Raw genomic sequence first — 10857 nt, 5'->3', positions numbered from 1 at the left:
GAACCTCAAGAACTGAAGCTCATCCCTAGAAGGCCAACAGTGGGAAAAGGACGCACCAAAACAGAGGCACATATATACAACTAGGTGAGTACATGCAACAGCCACAGGTGTGGAATTCAACAAGGCGGAGGATAGTGACCAGCAAGGCCATCCACCACTCCTTGGGGGAGTCTTGCATCCCTTCTATCCCGGGTGTCTGTGGACGGACTTCGAGGAGGAATTAAGTCCTTCGTCCTTCCTTCGAGGAAGAAGGGATAGGTAAAGTTATTATGAACAGAAGGCACTAAGTCAGTATGACTATATAGCACTTGGTAGGGATGTGAGGACAAGGAGCTGGGATATGAGGATAAGGAGCTGGGATATGAGGACAAGGAGCTGGGATATGAGGACAAGGAGCTGGGATATGAGGATAAGGAGCTGGGATATGAGGACAAGGAGCAGGGATGTGAGGACAAGGAGCTGGGATATGAGGACAAGGAGCTGGGATATGAGGACAAGAAGCAGGGATGTGAGGACAAGGAGCTGGGATATGAGGACAAGGAGCTGGGGTATGAGGACAAGGAGCTGGGGTATGAGGACAAGGAGCTGGGATATGAGGACAAGGAGCTGGGGTATGAGGACAAGGAGCTGGGATATGAGGACAAGGAGCTGGGGTATGAGGACAAGGAGCTGGGGTATGAGGACAAGGAGCTGGGATATGAGGACAAGGAGCTGGGGTATGAGGACAAGGAGCTGGGATATGAGGACAAGGAGAAGGGATATGAGGACAAGGAGCTGGGATATGATGACAAGGAGCAGGGATATGAGGATAAGGAGCTGGGATATGAGGACAAGGAGCTGGGATATGAGGACAAGGAGCTGGGATATGAGGACAAGGGTGAAGAAACAAGTGCCCAGTCACTCGGTACATCGGGGATTGAGCGCTGGTCTTGCAAGAAGCGATTAGTCATGTCGATGAGTAGGAACTGAGGACACCTGCAAGATGACTTACACAAACAACATGAATACCGGCCTTATAAGTGGCTGCTAGAGTTGAATTCCAGCAAATGCAAGATAATGAAAAATGGTGAAATGTATAGGGGCGTAAGACAAGGTATATCATATAAGAGGTTGACAAATGTAAAAACAACCTTTAAGAATTTTATTAAAGCATCATTCAGAACATTGTACATAACATATGTAAGACCATTTATCGAGTTTGCAGCGCCAGCATGAAACATATTTTGTAAAAGTTTACTAGTTTACCAGCCGACTGTTCCTGGAGTCAAAGGACATGAGCTAAATAGACTAAAAGAGTAGAACCTCACTGGATAGAAGAGTTGAAGGAAACATAGTCACGACATACAAATTACTCCATTGCATTTGCAACAGTGAGACTAGATCCAGCGCATCTTTGATCAAAGATGTGATCCAGGTGTATAGATCTTTGATCAAAGATGTGATCCAGGTGTATAGATCTTTGATCAAAGATGTGATCCAGGTGTGTAGATCTTTGATCAAAGATGTGATCCAGGTGTATAGATCTTTAATCAAAGATGTGATCCAGGTGTGTAGATCTTTAATCAAAGATGTGATTCAGGTGTATAGATCTTTGATTAAAGATGTGATCCAGGTGTATAGATCTTTGATCAAAGATGTGATCCAGGTGTGTAGATCTTTGATCAAAGATGTGATCCAGGTGTATAGATCTTTGATCAAAGATGTGATCCAGGTGTATAGATCTTTGATCAAAGATGTGATCCAGGTGTATAGATCTTTAATCAAAGATGTGATCCAGGTGTATAGATCTTTGATCAAAGATGTGATCCAGGTGTATAGATCTTTGATCAAAGATGTGATACAGGTGTATAGATCTTTGATCAAAGATGTGATCCAGGTGTATAGATCTTTGATCAAAGATGTGCAGATATTTTTACACCAAATGTGTTCATCTTATACGCCAGATGTACTGGTATTTTACACCAAGTGCACATATCTCCCTCTCCTCCGCACATACCCTTGGAAACACTCCCCCACACAGTACACATCTGAGTGCGTTTTTACCCCCTCCTCCACACACACTCAAATGAAAAACAAACCCCAAGAAATCATAAATGAAACACATTCAAACATACATATTCCCCAACTAAACACTAAAACAGGCCTTCAGCAACCCCTAAACAATCCAACACACCGTGAATCCCGTGACATTACTCCCATAAACATACATATTCCCCAACTAAACACTAAAACAGGCCTTCAGCAACCCCTAAACAATCCAACACACCGTGAATCCCGTGACATTACTCCCATAAACATACATATTCCCCAACTAAACACTAAAACAGGCCTTCAGCAACCCTAAACAATCCAACACACCGTGAATCCCGTGACATTACTCCCATAACCCACGAGAACACATGGAATAATACGTAACAGATGGGAGACGAAACAAGTGTTTCTTTCAAGACAGTTCTGTTATATAAAGATGAGAGCCGCGTTATGCCTTATGGCCTTACGGGCCAGGCTAATGACTAGTTACGTGGGAACGAGGGTGGTATTAAGGCTCTTCGTGTGCCTGGCTGTCTGTCTATCTGTGTGTGTTTGTCTATCCGCCTGTCTATCAGGAAGAACGAATTCATCATAAGAGTTTCCGACAAAGAGAATGGGTTAAGATTACTGCTGATAATCTCAGAAGATAACAGAGTTACAAAATAAATATAGCTAGGAATATATGGGATATTATATTAATCGACCACTAACTATAGTATATGGTGTTAGCCTCTCCAAGCACCTGTGTGTGAGAACATCAGAGTGAAGTGATTACACTGTCATGTAAGTGCACAACCACGCTGTCAAGCGAGTACACAACCACGCCCATCAACACACTTTTTTAGTGTCAGAGTAGTTGACAAATGGAATGCATTAGGAAGTGATGTGGTGGAGGCTGACTCCATACACAGTTTCAAGTGTAGATATGATAGAGCCCAATAGGCTCAGGAATCTGTACACCTGTTGATTGACGGTTGAGAGGCGGGACCAAAGAGCCAGAGCTCAACCCCCGCAAGCACAATTAGGTGAGTACACACTCCACCACTACACAATCTCAAGGAATTCTGACCAATCATCTACCTTTTTTCCCCATTTTTTCTCATCTTTATATTGTGCTATGAAATTCCATCATGCTACGTCTATCACCTTTACTCTCCATGTCTCTTCTCCCGCTGTCGGAACTATCATTTCACAATCAATTTCTCCACGATTGAAATCGCCCACTACTAGCAACTTTGATCCAAGTCTGTAGTATCTTTGTTGGATAATATTTATGAAAGAAGTATGCGTGCATATTATTGTCCGCTGTTCTGTGGTAATTTTTTTTTTCGGGGGAGTGGGGGGCTGTAGTTATCAATTATTATCATTTTATCTATTGAAATGATTGATTATCTATTGAAACAGCAGGTTCCTTTGTTTGCCTCTGCAATAAGCTGCAAAACTACGTGTATGTGTCACTTTGTCATAGTTTGTACTAGTTATATATATATATATATATATATATATATATATATATATATATATATATATATATATATATATATATATATTGTTCTAGTTTTTCTATATTAATGAAACACTTTATGTGCATAATATAGTTAAAAGGCTTCAAAATACAAGTATTAAAACCAGTTTTGATATCATAATATATGTTAATAGTATACTACAATACGGTAAGATTAATGAGTGTGTTCTTGAAGACGAGTGATGAAACCATGTGGCACCTCCCATAGTGCCAGATGTGGCACTCCCACAGCAGTAGCCATGACACCTCCCACAGCAGTAGCCATGACACCTCCCACACAGTAGACGTGCGTGCGGGTGCGTGCCACCGCACGCCTCACACGGCAGCGTAACTACAAATCCGTGACGGTGGAATTTGCATACATTTTGTGTCTGTAGGTTAACAGTACACGGAGACTGAGGCAGGGAGGAGGAACAGATTCAGTCACTCACCCGAGAGGAAGAGATTCAGTGACTCGTCCGAGAAGAGATTCAGTCACTCGCCCTAGAGGAAGAAATTCAGTCACGCACCAGAGACGAAGAGATTCAGTGACTCGCCCGAGAGGAAGAGATTCAGTCACTCTAGAGGATGAGATTCAGTGACTCGCCCTAGAAGAAGAGATTCAGTCACTCGCCCTAGAGGAAGAGATTCAGTCACTCACCAGAGACGAAGAGATTCAGTCACTCGCCCGAGAGGAAGAGATTCAGTCAATCGCCCTAGATGAAGAGATTCAGTCACTCGCCCTAGAGGAAGAGATTCAGTCACTCGCCCTAGGGGAAGAGATTCAGTCACTCACCAGAGATGAAGAGATTCAGTCACTCGCCCTAGAGGAAGAGATTCAGTCAATCGCCCTAGATGAAGAGATTCAGTGACTCGCGCGAAAGGAAGAGATTCAGTCAATCGCCCTAGAGGAAGAGATTCAGTCATTCGTCCTAGAGGAAGAGATTCAGTCACTCGCTCGAGAGGAAGAGGTTCAGTCACTTTCTGTTCACAGACGTCAACAGAAATCAAACTGACGACGTTTCTATCTCTCCAGGAGCCTTATCAAGTCACTACATCACGCCTGAAGGGTCCAAAACAATACCCAAACATCGTTAATGCCTTTTCTTTTTCCACATGCATGGCTCAAACGTCACCTCTGAATGATTATAACCTTTGCTTAATCTTTTCAATTCATTATATATAAAAATGTGTCTTATTTAGTTGGGATTACGCTCGCCTTGTATACTCCTGACTTCTCCTGCCCTGAAAAGAAATATCATACCTATAGTTACCGTAAGACTAACAGCGTAGGTCTAATGTTAGACTAACAGCATAGGCCTACTGTGAGATTAGAAGCATCGGCCTACTCTAACAGTAGCAGAATAGGCCTACTGTGGATATTATTATACCAGGGAACATAAGGTTTAAAACAGAGACATGAAGATGATAATCATATTAATAAATAATAATAATATTAATAATATTTATACAATACATAATACATAGGACATGTTAAAAGGGGTTAGAATGAGGTTAAAATAATTATTTTTTGGTGCAGACGATGAGTCACAGTAACGGGGCTGAAGGTATGATGACCAGACCACACACACTAGAAGGTGAAGGGACGACGACGTTTCGGTCCGTCCTGGACCATTATAAAGTCGATTGTGGTCCAGGTCGGACCACACTATCTTGCTCTGGTGATGGCGAATTGAGCCGAAAACGCATTCAGCATACATACATATATATATATATATATATATATATATATATATATATATATATATATATATATATATATATATATATATATACATATGTCGTACCTAGTAGCCAGAACTCACTTCTCAGCCTACTATGCAAGGCCCGATTTGCATAATAAGCCAAGTTTTCCTGAATAAATATATTTTCTCAAATTTTTTTCTTATGAAATGATAAAGCTACCCATTTTAATATGTATGAGGTCAATTTTTTTTATTGGAGTTAAAATTAACGTAGATATATGACCGAACCTAACCAACCCTACCTAACCTAACCTAACCTATCTTTATAAGTTAGGTTAGATTAGGTAGCCGAAAAAGTTAGGTTAGGTTAGGTTAGGTAGGTTAGGTAGTCGAAAAAACATTAATTCATGAAAACTTGGCTTATTAGGCAAATCGGGCCTTGCATAGTAGGCTGAGAAGTGCGTTCTGGCTACTAGGTACGACATATATATATATATATATATATATATATATATATATATGTCGTACCTAGTAGCCAGAACGCACTATATATATATATATATATATATATATATATATATATATATATATATATATATATATATATATATATATATATATATATATATATCACGTGTGGTTAGCTTAATGTGTGAGGGAACTCAGATGAGCTAAAATACCATCTATTTATTGTCAGTTATAATACGTCATTATAAAGAAGATTAATTCTGTCAAACCAAAGATTTAGTTCACAGATTCAATGCAAGTCTTAGAACTGAGAATACTGAGCTACGGGGGAAAAAACTGAAAAAAACATAACAATATTTTGAAGAAATGGAGAGGACACATGATTCATACATATAAAATACTCAAGGGTGTCGATTAAATGCGGGGCCTAGAGCCTAAGCTCGATCCTGCACACACACACACACACACACACACACACACACACACACACACACACACACACACACACACACACACACACTCATCTCCACACAAACAAAACAAGTACACACAAGAGACAACAATGACCGTTTAAACCACTAAATCAACACAAACATACAACTAAACCAGTGTTTTATGACCTTTGTAACACCTAATGACCCTGAGTGACCTTGCCAGTGTGATGGTGGGATAGGGAAGGTCACGCCACACCATTGAGGTCAAATTACCTCCGCTAACGACAGAGATGACACCATTACTTGTCTCTGAAGGAAGTTGAAGAACCTCAGCTGACGGTATCAGACAGTTGACGGTATTACAGACAGTTGACAGTATCAGATACACAGTTGACAGTATCAGAGACACTTGACGGTAAGACAAATTCCTAATCTCAATAGATAGACATTACTAACCTCTCTATAGACAGAAATGACTAACCTCACTAGACAAAAATTACTCATTTCACTATACATATGTTACTCATCTCAACAGACAGTAATTACTCATCTCAACAGACAGTAATTACTCATCTCAACAGACAGTAATTACTCATCTCAACAGACAGTAATTACTCATCTCAACAGACAGTAATTACTCATCTCAACAGACAGTAATTACTCATCTCAACAGACAGTAATTACTCATCTCAACAGACAGTAATTACTCATCTCAACAGACAGTAATTACTATTCTAAATAAACAGAAATTATTAATTTCAATATACAAGTGTCTTTATTGTCACTTCTGGGCTACTTTTAATAAAGTAACCCACTTTATCACACACACACACACACACACACACACACACACACACACACACACACACACACACACACACACACACACACACACACACACACACACAAAAGCACCTACGTATGTATATTTTCCCCTCGATGGCATTATGTATGAATCCTTGCATCAGCTGCAATTCCTGAGATGTGTATACATGATGAGAGCGTTATGAATACTGATACATCCCTACGAAACGCACTTATGTATTTTATGTATAAATACTTAAGGCATTCTGTGAATATTGATCGTTCATACTCAGACGTAATGTATTTATATATCCAATGATATATATACACACACCTGTATGGATATATATCATATACACCTGTCATATACACCTGTATGACAGGTGTATCCTGTACTCAGGTGTGTCTAAGGCATTTCTTAATTAAGTATTCTTCGTATTGAAAAAAAAATGTACTGGATTGTAGGTATTTTTCAGTACTCGGCTCAGCAAAGGTGTTCACTTACAGGTGTGTCCCAGGTGTGTGTCCCAGTGAACACTTGAGGGACAGGTGTGGTTCCGGGCTTGTTCAGGCAGGTGTGTTAATTAACAACAGACGCATATTCTAGTTCTTGCATCAACAGGTGTGACAGGTGTGTTAAGTCTGTATCTCAGTACTCGTATTCCAGATGGGGTGATCCTATACCTGTTCCAGCAGGTGTGTTTTGGCTGGTAGCTGTGTCCGCGTATGTCCTCGACTTCAATTCCAGTGGTATACTGATTCGCATGTATCCTTAAGTCCATATTCCAGTCATATACTGAGTCGTATGTATCCTTAAGTCCATATTCCAGTCATATACTGAGTCGCATGTATCCTTAAGTCCATATTCCAGTCATATACTGAGTCGTATGTATCCTTAAGTCCATATTTCAATTCTATACTGACTCGTATGCGTTCATCTTCCAATTATACAATGCGTCTTGTGCGTGCTTCAGCCCTTAGTCCAGCTAATGCGCCCTGGATGAGAGATGCTTCCAGTTCTCTGGACTCCATAGCCGTTACCTCGACGCATGCGCATTGAATCATGTGGCTCCATTACGTCAAGCGAACGCGTGACAAAGAAATGTTTGCTAAATTTCAGGCTATGTCACGCTACGAGATATAGTTACGAGGCGGACGTAACCCCCGTTCACGTTGGCGAAGCATTTGCGTCTGCTGGATGACGGATTCGATTGATTAATTGGGATTAAGTCGCCCAAGAGGTGGCACGGGCATGAATAGCCCGTAAGACATGCGTTGTTGCCGTTGTAATAGGGGCATGGGTATATTGACCCCCATGCAGCTGTGTGGTTACAGGTGTTAAGGTGTAGATATCTTAGATATCTTGATATAGATACCTTATATATCTATAGATGGATATCTTATATAGATACCGCAAGTGTATAAACACCTGTTTGTTTGTGCTTATTATTTTTGGTCTAAGTTAGAAAAACAAGATGATTTCAGTAGAATTTATATACCTTTGGATGGTTATTAAGGCCTATTAACTTCTGGAGGGTTATTAAGACCTATCAACCTCTGGAGGGTTATTAAGGCCTATCAACCTCTGGAGGGTTATTAAGGCATATTAACTTCTGGAGGGTTATTAAGGCCTATTAACCTCTGGAGGGTTATTAAGGCCTATCAAGCTCTGGAGGGTTATTAAGACCTATCAACCTCTGGAGGGTTATTAAGACCTATCAACCTCTGGAGGGTTATTAAGGCCTATCAACCTCTGGAGGGTTATTAAGGCCTATCAAGCTCTGGAGGGTTATTAAGGCCTATCAACCTCTGGAGGGTTATTAAGGCCTATTAACCTCTGGAGGGTTATTAAGGCCTATCAACCTCTGGAGGGTTATTAAGGCCTATTAACCTCTGGAGGGTTATTAAGGCCTATTAACCTCTGGAGGGTTATTAAGGCCTATCAACCTCTGGAGGGTTATTAAGGCCTATTAACCTCTGGAGGGTTATTAAGGCCTATCAACCTCTGGAGGGTTATTAAGGCCTATCAACCTCTGGAGGGTTATTAAGACCTATCAACCTCTGGAGGGTTATTAAGACCTATCAACCTCTGGAGGGTTATTAAGACCTATCAACCTCTGGAGGGTTAATAAGACCTATCAACCTCTGGAGGGTTATTAAGACCTATCAACCTCTGGAGGGTTATTAAGGCCTATCAACCTCTGGAAGGTTATTAAGACCTATCAACCTCTGGAGGGTTATTAAGACCTATCAACCTCTGGAGGGTTATTAAGACCTATCAACCTCTGGAGGGTTATTAAGACCTATCAACCTCTGGAGGGTTATTAAGACCTATCAACCTCTGGAGGGTTATTAAGGCCTATCAACCTCTGGAGGGTTATTAAGGCCTATCAGCCTCTGGAGGGTTATTAAGGCCTATCAACCTCTGGAGGGTTATTAAGGCCTATCAACCTCTGGAGGGTTATTAAGACCTATCAACCTCTGGAGGGTTATTAAGGCCTATCAACCTCTGGAGGGTTATTAAGGCCTATCAACCTCTGGAGAGTTATTAAGGCCTATCAACCTCTGGAGGGTTATTAAGGCCTATCAACCTCTGGAGGGTTATTAAGGCCTATCAACCTCTGGAGGGTTATTAAGGCCTATCAACCTCTGGAGGGTTATTAAGGCCTATCAACCTCTGGAGGGTTATTAAGGCCTATCAACCTCTGGAGGGTTATTAAGGCCTATCAACCTCTGGAGGGTTATTAAGGCCTATCAACCTCTGGAGGGTTATTAAGGCCTATCAACCTCTGGAGGGTTATTAAGGCCTATCAACCTCTGGAAGGTAATTATGCCTATGAACCTCTGGAGGGTTATTAATTAAGGCCGCCACACTGGTCTAATGACCATCCTGCAAATATACTTTAGTCTTGAATATAATCCAGAACTAAAGTATACTCACAGTGTACGTATACCACGCGTGTACCTCAGGGAGGTATATCACAGTATATTTATATATATATATATATATATATATATATATATATATATATATATATATATATATATATATATATATATATATATATATATATATATGTATATATATAATATATATATATACATATGTGTATGTGTGTGTGTATATACATTGAAGAGTGTATATCGCTCTAAGATTATATGTTTCGTGTTTTCCTGGAGGCCACTAGAGAGACAGTGGCCCTGCAGGTAAATTCAGGTAAGCCTCTGGCGCTGGACTAGTATTTTATACAAATTATTGGTTATACACGAGAGAATGTATGATGGCGGCGGGTCATGTATGATTGTGATGATACATGGTGATGATATATGTCTTTCTTATCAGGTCCAGTAGGAGAAATAGCAAAATGTTTCTTCAGACCACCAACTTCTAACCGGACTAAAAGTACCTGCTGACCAGACCAACCTAGATTCTGACCAGTTACTAAAATTAGATGGTGGCCAGAGTAGGATAGGTCTTGACGAGACCGAAATTAGCTGCTAATCAGACCACACTAGGTCCTGACCGCACCAAACAAAGTCCTGAACAGACAAAGCTATTTTTTGACCGACCAAACCAGTTTTTGACCAGACCAGACCAGTTTTTGACCAGACCAAACCACATTTTGACCAGACCAAACCACATTTTGACCAGTCCAGCTGCTGGCCGGGGACTTCAGAACTTCAAAACACAATTTACTCACCTGAATTTCGTCTTGAATATCTCCTTTACATCCAATCACTTCTTCACAGAAATATCCCCCATCTAATCGTCTTTCCTTACTCCCAATCGTATCCTTCTGGTGTTACAGCACTGACAGACACACTAACACAGCAACAAGAGCATATATATGGTAAGTTATCCAATGTTGTGAGAGTAATCTACCACCACACAACCTTCCCACTCGAAATA

The 10857-nt window shown here is 40.6% G+C and overlaps 1 protein-coding gene across 1 annotated transcript in view; it reads right to left on the bottom strand.

Moving 5' to 3' along the window:
• The window catches only part of LOC123746591 (chaoptin), a 99160-nt gene extending 88303 nt beyond the window's left edge, over window positions 1–10857 (bottom strand). The window contains 1 exon segment of the mRNA XM_069318371.1: window positions 10649–10857. The gene's annotated coding sequence lies outside the window, so the exon portion shown is untranslated.

This window comes from Procambarus clarkii, chromosome 90 (assembly GCF_040958095.1).
Source record: "Procambarus clarkii isolate CNS0578487 chromosome 90, FALCON_Pclarkii_2.0, whole genome shotgun sequence".
Classification (NCBI taxonomy): Eukaryota; Metazoa; Arthropoda; class Malacostraca; order Decapoda; family Cambaridae; genus Procambarus; species Procambarus clarkii.
This window is presented reverse-complemented; position numbering and strand designations above follow the sequence as displayed.